Genomic DNA, 9433 nt, shown 5'->3' on the forward strand with positions numbered 1-9433 from the left:
TAGGAGGAAGAAGAGCAGGAGGAGGAGGAAGAAGAGGATGTGTGAATTCTGGAAAGGGACCAAAGGGAAAAAGGGTGAAATTGGAAAATATGAATCTATTCATTGTACAATAGTTTTGGGGTTTATTCTTTTCTTCTTTTCTCCTCTGGTGTGTAACAATGGGACGGAGAGAGTCACTGCTTCATGGTATTTCTGTGACAAAAGAGACGGATTCAGACGGATCCTGTTTTTTTTTGTTGTTGTTGTTGTTTTTCGATGGTCCGTTGACCAGACAAAACTGACAAATGTGTGTGTGTGTGTGTGTGTGTGTGCGTGCGTGTGCGTGCGTGTGCGTGCGTGTGCGTGCGTGTGCGTGCGTGTGAGCAGTTTATCACTGGATTATTGTACTTGGGTGCAGATGAAATTAGGGTAAAATGGTTCTAACTATTTATTACTCATCAAATAAAGAAAAAATGCAAAAATACAAATAACAACAACATAGAACATTATATGATAAAATATTATATAGATTTATAAAAAATAAAATATAAATTAATGAAATTAATATTTATCAAAATATAAAAAACACATAAAGTTAATAATAAACAACAATAAATAAATAAAATGCTTTATTTATATATTACCATCTCAATTTTTTTGTTGTTTTTTTTTGTCATTATTAATGGTTGTTACACCACATGAGCCATTCATCTCACTCGATGTGAACAAAACAGAGAAGGTCAATTTAAGTAGAAGCCTTTATCGATACGCTCATCAGCATCAGGGGGGAAAAACTTTTGGTTATTTTGTTTTTATTTTATTATTTCCTGTTGTACTTTGTTTCGCTGTTTTTTGACAGCTGAATGTCATCTGGATCATTTGCTGACATCTAAAAAAAATAAAATAAATACCCCAAACCAAAACAAAGATTAAATATGATTGTGCCTGCGGCAGCCACCGCGCTCTGTGGTGATTGGGAGTTTAATCACGTGGAAGAGGCGATGAGGGAGGATTGTATTTTGGAGGAAGACCTAACAGAGGCGGAGCCCTCTCCTGACAGACGCCGTAGCACTGCTGCTGCTGCTAATTAAAAAGTTTAATTCCACAACCAACTAGTGCTCTGGCGTGGCGGCACTCGGAGATGCGTCCTGGCGAGCTGTTGGCAGCGTCTTATCAGGCTCCGGCAGATCCCACCGCCCTGGGAAGGCTCAGGACAGAGGGGTGAAGGAGCAATGGAGGGAGGGGAAGGTGCCCCCAGTGGAGGTTGCGGGGTACTGCATCCTGCTCGCTCAGCAGAAGGGACGGCAAGGGGAAAACGATGCGTTGGTAGCCAGATAAATGCCAAATTTCAGGGGGAAAAAACTCATACTGGTACGAGTTTTTTCAACAGTACTGACAGTCAGCAATAACATGTATAGGACAGGCAACCCACACAAAAAAAAAAAATGCAAAAGGAAAAAAGGGGAAAACAAACAAACAAAACAATATAATTTTATTAATTTCTCTTCTCATTCTATTATTATTTATTTTTTATTATAATTGCTTTTGAGGTGAGCTGCTGTAACACTGCAATTTCCTTTCAAGGATGAATAAAGTCCATGGGTCCAGTCCTTGGGTTTGGAGATCTTTGGAGGTCTTTGCTCCATGGCTCTATGGTCCATGGGTCTACAGTCCATGGGTCTACTCTATATGTCTAAAGCCCATGGATCTAGTCCATATGTCTATAGTCCATGGGTCTAGTCCATAATGTCTATATTCCATGGGTCTACTCAATATGTCTGTAGTCCATGGGTCTAGTCTATGGATCTACGGATCACAGGATCTAGATTTTGGATCTAGTCCAAAATCCTTTATTTTACCATTCTATCTTATAGGTTATTCATAATTATGGAGTTGTTATTCAATATTCAATCATTTGTATTCTGGAGTCAGGGTTCCATGGCTGGGACAGTAAGTGATCAGGACCGGAGCCAAGACCATGGTCAAACATGTTTCCAAATATGCCGTAAACCTTGGACTCAGAATCCCTGCTCCTGGACTCGGCAGTGGATCCAGGTCTGGATTGTACCGCGGGTCCAGTTTTAAACCCGGCAACGGTCCTATTATAACATCCTTCGCCAACAAAATGTAATATTTTAATAACAGAAGAAAGAGACCATGTGGAATTTTTCATAGAAGCTTTTCAGCAAAAAACTTCAACATAAAGAAATAGGGATATTTTCTATGTATTTATTTTTTTGCCAGATGAGAATGAAAGTACATCTTTGTTTGGCCTTGGCTGAAATGAACTTCTGTGCGAGCTTGAAAGGCGTGCAGGGTTCTATTGAATAGAATATGTTTCAAGTCACACAAGGAGGAAGGTCCTCGTTCGCAGCGAGGCCGGTGCTCCGACATGTTCCTGAAGGCCGCCAAGCACGGAGAAAACAAGAAAAGATTTTTAAAAAAAAAGGTGAAAAATAAAGATTGCCAATATAACTTGTGTATTAGAGTTTATAGTTATAGAATAAAGGGTGTGCTGTGTGCATATATATAGTATAATATGCAACATAATGTATAATTAATTACCTATCTTACTTATTATAGGTAATTTTAAAGATCCTAAAAGGTTGACAGAAGTTGTTTTCAAAACAGCCACATGCCCTACAATGTCATCCCATATGAGGAAAAACAAGAAAATTTAATAACCACAAAAGGATGTAATGTAGGGCTGGCTCTTTGTCTTTTTTTGAAACCTTCTGAAATTAATAAGTTAATTTATCTGATTGTGTGTGGGACCTTTCCTCTGAAATGCAGATTTATGGTAAAATGCTCTCCTTCTACCCCTAATCCTGATATATGTGCATGGTAGCGTTAATAGGCACATTTGGGGTGATCAAAATGGCAATGAACTACATAATAGTCTCCGGTTCGCGGTGTTAATGAAGAGTTTTTCAAGTTGAGTGCTTTCTTTTTACCATTAAAAAGGGATTAGTATTTTGTAAACTGTCTGTTAGTGGTGTATTAAGTTTTTTTTTCTGTCACAGCATTATTTGTTACACGATTCAATATTATTCATTATTCATTCTTCATACATCTTTTTCTGTGTTCTGCTTTTGGCTAAGGATAGAGTATATGACTACTGTCAATGATAAAGGATGACAGTTATTATATATTCTATTGTTTTTTAAGGGATATGTGGATATATTCTCTTATTTCATATGATGCTGTAAGAATTGAAAAGTCACATTTGATAAATTATGAGTTGTATCTGTATTTATAATATTTAAAATCATTGTAAGGATAAAATTAATCACTGAAATGTAATAATATTCTAGTAATTATTATTATTATAATTATTATGGGTCCAGCCCGCAGGGCTGCCTTAATCGTACCGCAGCCCCTTATTGTTATTGTAAGAGGAAAAAGAAGGACAAATTATTGGAATTTGAAGCTTAAAACTATGTTGAAAACCAACTTGGGTATAACGCACAAACGGGGTCCTTGTCTTGTTTGAACTGCGCTGTCACAAAGACATCGTGGTAGAAGTTTCATCCAAATGGATCCAGATACGGAGCAGATATTAATAAAAAGCTGAACACTTTATGATGTCATCACATTATTAACTATAAGAGAACAGATTGCAATTAACAATGTCCAGTTGGGCCGTGTCCATCGGACAGTGTGGAATCGGTCACTCTGCAGTCTTTAGAAGTTACTAAACTATTGATTTACATGTATATTCATGAAGCTTCTTACCTGGTAGATGCCAGTAGGTCTGTTATATTGATATTTAAAATCCATGGTCCACATTACATTGCCGGATTAATAGAAAAATGAATGGGAAATAATCCTCAAAATGTCGTCAGCGCATCCCTCGAAAACACTGTAATGTGCGACTCAGTGATGAGTTCAAAATACAAGGTGGCGTCGGAAAAATAGAAGCCGTGCACACAGAAATATCCCAATGTTTGTCGTATTTCATGGAAACGGAACTAATAGAAAAAATGTCAGATGTAATCCAACTAAAAAACTGAACTTAACTTTCCTAAAGAAATACGTAAATTGTTCGTAAATCAATGTAAATACGCTAAAATTTATGTACACGACAAACAGCATCTACTGTCATATTTCAGATCTTGTACTTCAATGCAGCAAGGTAAGTTATAACAATGTCAACATATGGTTTCAAATAAAAAATGAAATACTTTTCTTGGTAATAAACGTCATGTATAAACATTGTCCTATATCTACTTTTAACAAACTGAAATGAAAAGGCAGAAAGTGTCTGTGATCATGACTAATTATTCCATACTATCTCTAATTGCAAATTAATGTTAAAGTTAAATAAATGTCATCTGCATTACAACAACTTATCTATTAAAATGGATTTTACAGCTTTACATTACTAAAATATAAAAACTACAATAAAATTGTAATTACAAATCCAAGGTATTTATATATATTTTTAATCAAATGTATTTATTGTTATTGTTATGAAAAGTAATTACATAATGTATTTTTGTTATTTTTACAGATGCCGAAAATTAGAAAAAATCTCAAACAATGAAGAAACCATTACCCAAAAATCCAGTCGTCAAGGTCAGTTACAATGTAAAAAACAAAAAAGTACTGAAGAAAAATCTGATGAAAAAAAAATGAATGAAAATTCTTTCAATGTAGGTGTTGATTCCCCAAACATCTCAGTGTTGAGAGGCTTACAATTTGGAGACTCCAGAAATAAACAATACGTAACTATGAGTTTAACAGCAGTTCTGAAAAACAAAATTCGGAATGTTTGCACATGGAAACCAATGACCTGGATGATGTTTTGATGAAAGGAAATAATCTTTATCAGGATATGGAAAAGTCTGCTAAATATAATGTAAAAGAATAAATGATAATGTTCCAGGAAGGGATTATATTGCAATAAGAGAATTGCCAACAAGACAACTTATGTTTAACGCAACAATCCAAATAACGTATGCTGAACCATTTACTGGCTGTAGTGCTGTAAATCAATATGACTCTGCGTTGGATAATATAGCTATGCCAATTGATAAACCACTTAAGAAATCACTGTTAAATTATGATGCATTGTTTATTATCTACCTTGGGTAATACATGGGCAATTATCAAATAGGGGTTGTAGTAATTTTTGTAGATTCACACGCAAGGATGACAATAGGTTTGAATAAAAATGACCCACCGACTGACAACACTGAATCGGTCGGTCGTCATTTCTATTAATCATTTATTCTGCCAAACTCAACCTGTATTTGAAATCACCGGACCACTCACCGTAACTAACAAGTTTGTCAACATTTTAGAAAGTGTAGACTCAAAAAAAACATAAATACAGAAAAAACTGAAAATAAATACAATGTGTGTCAGGAAGAACCACAACAAACAAATTATGCTTTAATAACAAATTTATATGTACTACAAAATACTGAAAAATAAGAACAAAATATTATGAATATTTCAAATATTACGGAGACCACTAAAGATTAAATCAATTTCATTTCAAATTATGTCATGATGATAAATGAATCTGACAATTCTAACTTTCAATTCCTACCCTCGTCAATATAGCGACAAAATAATCTTTGTTTAAAATGTAGCGTTTCACATTTGAATAAAAAAAAATGTAAACACAGAAAGCTTTAACAATGAGTATGGTTATTGTAAGAGGGAAAAATGAGGAAAGATTCTTGGAATTTTGAAGCCTAAAACTATGTGGAAAACCAACCTCGGCATACCACACGGACACGTACGTCTTGTTTGAACCGTGCTGTCACAAAGACCTCGTCGTTGATGTTTGTACGTTTAGTCAATTATAATGCATTTCACATAACACAAATCACTGTAACACGTACCTAACACGAATAAGCTGGACCCTGTGTATTGCTGCCTGCAGCTATATTTATTATTATCATTATTATTATTATTATTATAAGTAGTAGTAGTAGTAGTAGTAGCAGTATTAGTATTGCTGTTGTTGTCATATTTATTTCCCAGTATATAGTCTATTAATCATGGGGGCCATACAAAAGCTATTGATTGTGTGACCTAAATTCAGATTAATATCAAACTAATGAGTTATTTATTTGGTTCCGGGATCAGCCGTCCTGTGCACTCCATGATCTGTGTATTCGACAATTAATAATGACTTCATTACTCTTCAGATAATGGGATATGGGAGATGACCAGGCCACGTTTTGAATTTAGTGACCAGGCGATGATTCAAGCTGCATTCTAATGAGCCTCAAGGTATTTTGCTGGAATACTTAATACTGAAAAAATACAATAAATATGTAAAAACATAATGGTTTTGAAGTCTTTCAGGTCAGTTTAATTCAGTTCTAATTTCAAAAAAAATTATTTGGTTATTCAAAAAGAGTGACTTCTTTTTATTAGTTTTCATTGTTGAAAACTATTGAATAATCATATAAGATCAAAACAGCACTTCATTTTGGAGCAAGGTTATATATTTTTATGTATCATACTGAAGATTATTATTATTATTATTATTATTGTTATTATTATTATTATGTTTTTGAATCTCTCTTGTGGAAATTGACCAAATCGTGTCATTTTTTGAATCCATATATATGTATTTCTCTTAAATAAATGTCACCATTTATTCATATATACAATTTTTATCTATATATATTTTTAATATATATAAAGCCTGATGGCGATTCAATATTCCAATATACTCCTATCTTATGACAATATATATTTTTTGTAAGACAAACACCATAAAAGGTGAGTCACATAATGAACCTGGATAATTTTTTCTCTTTGTCTTTTCAGCCTGATGCTGCCATTCTAACACACACCCCGCAGTCTCCCTCGCCCTTGACCAAGCCAACGACACCCGAGATCCGACCTCCCCCGGAAAGAAAAAAAACGCCGCCGGGATGGAGACGGTGTCATGTTCATCTTGTTATTAAACATGTCGTGGGACTATTATGAAAGAGCTTTGAGCTGAGATTCCGTATAGAATGATGTCCCTAAACTAACGGCTCAGAAGCTCTGAAGTCGTCAGGGGATGATTTGGCTTTTTATTTCTCCACATAATAATGAGATGCATTAAGTTTTAGTACTTTATGTACAACTAACTATATGTAATATTTATTTCAGTTCATTCATTCTATTCTATTTATTTCTTTGGTAAATATGTAAATATATGCAAATTTGCACAACTACCTATTTTTAACCTATTGTCAGTGAGTGTGAATTTTTGATGCAGAGGTTTACTATTTATTGCTACTGTGTTATTTTATCGTATATTGTCATTTTTTCTTGTTTTTTGTTTATTTTGAGATTGATCTCCTTGTTAATTTTAATGTTTATCAATTATTAAGTTCATTGTATTTTGCCGATTTTTCAATTTTTTCTATTCTATGACTTTATTATTGTTGCCTATTGTTGTGATGTGTGCTCAATCGATCTATCCATCTATCTATCGATCTATCTATCCATCTATCTGTCTGTCTGTCTGTCTGTCTGTCTGTCTGTCTGTCTGTCTGGTTCTCTGTCTTTCTGTCTGTCTGTTTCTCTGTCTTTCTGTCCGTCTGTCTGTCTGTCCATCTGTCTGTCTACCTACAGTATCTATCTATCTATCTATCTATCTATCTATCTATCTATCTATCTATCTATCTATCTATCTATCTATCTATCTATCTATCTATCTATCTATCTATCTTTAAACTTAAAAGACTAAATACCAGGATTCCAAATCTGCTCCCGGTCTCAGGGTTTTTATTGCTAGTATGATGTTATGCCTCTACGATATTTGTGAAGATTACAGTGAAGCTAGGATCAGAACAGCCATTATTTTTCATTTTCTAATGGTGCGAACGTCTTGTAAAACAAATAACTGTGACGTTTTAACTATTAATGATTTCAGCTGGGGACCCCCTGGTGGGACCCTGCGTTGAGAACCACTGACACAAGAATATGTATTATTAAATGCCACATAGGCCTACTATGCATACAACTAACCAATGCCCCTTATGGCGTATAGGCCGGACCCACACACCGCTTAAAATAACTGTCGTCATAAAACATTGATAGTAGCTGTAGGCTCCAAAACACCAGGAGCAACAGCAAAGGAAGGGAGTCCAAAACTCTCAGAATTTCCCTTTCCAGAATTTGGTGAACCTTAAAAGTGAAGCATATGAAGATACAATATTATGTTAAGCGATTGATAATTTTTTCGACATCAGAGTTATATTTAAGACCATAATCCTCAATTTGGCTCCACATTTAAAGGAAAAACAAGGGAAAAGAAAAATAATAGTAAGTAAATATACCTTGTCAAGTATCAAAACAATATCTGTCACAGCCCACAAAGAAAACCCACCCTCTTTTACAGCTGAAATCTGATTCAGTTCTGGGTTTTTCTTTTTCTCTCTCTCTCAAAGTCACAAATGCACTTCATTTCATTTCAAATGTGATTCTCTTAACATTTGGCAACACAGTGTAATAACTAATAGTGGTAATAAGTAGTAAGAACATCCCGCATGGGAATGGAACATCCTGCCATTTACATGGAAAAGAAAACAGAATTTCCAAATCGACTTTCTGCTTTCTGGAGGCCCACGGTAAAATTACACAGTGAAACACAACAGGGAACAAAATGGAAGATTTGATTGGCTCAGGGATATAATAAAACACAAGGTGGTTTCATATTTGTAATAACTGGTAATAATTATACACATACATATAATTATACACCTATCCCAATAATTTGGTATATAATCGCACTTTGTTATATTATGTATATTATTTCATATATTTGGCTATTTATGTTCGGTTTATTCAGCTATTTCTGTATGTTTGGCCATTTGAATTACATTTTATGTCATTCATTTTACTTTTTCAGTCTGTTAGGCTTTTTTATGCTAGTTGTCTTTAGAGCGATGCACCTGTCCTCACGACGACAAATTCCTTGTATTATTAAAATGCACATGGTGGAAAAAAACGCATTCAGATTCAGATTCAGATTCGGATTATTTATATTTGTCGCCTTAATGAAATAATAATAAAATATTGCAGTCAGCTGTTTTGTATGCAGCACGATCGAAGCAGATGCTCCCAAAACCAAATGCGGCCAAACAACGCCAGCAGAGTACCAGATCTGCCTCATAACATAAGCACTAATATGGAGTGGGCTCCATTTTCACTCAGCTCATTAAATCCCTCAGAGCGCCTGAATGTTTGTGGTCAAACATCTCTAATGCGAGAAACAACTCCACTACTGAGCCACTGAGAGTGAACCCTGGAATTGATTTCTTTCAGATCCCACCCAATAAACAAACAAACAGCTCTTTGCGTGGAAGAAAAGAAACCCTGGATGGAGAAAAATACAAAATAATGTTGCCATGTACTGTAGGAGGGGACAGAAGGTCGAGTGAGCATGAGCACATGTTTCGCCTCTGTTTTCCCGATCGTAATCGCTTGTTTG

The 9433-nt window shown here is 34.9% G+C and overlaps 1 protein-coding gene across 1 annotated transcript in view; it reads right to left on the reverse strand.

Moving 5' to 3' along the window:
- Positions 1 to 9433, reverse strand: part of hs3st4 (heparan sulfate (glucosamine) 3-O-sulfotransferase 4) — a gene marked incomplete at both ends in the record, with an annotated part of 115051 nt that overhangs the window by 103132 nt on the left and 2486 nt on the right. The window lies entirely within an intron of this gene.

The sequence above is a fragment of the Zeus faber genome (genome assembly GCF_960531495.2).
Source record: "Zeus faber genome assembly, chromosome: 11".
NCBI classification, from domain to species: Eukaryota; Metazoa; Chordata; class Actinopteri; order Zeiformes; family Zeidae; genus Zeus; species Zeus faber.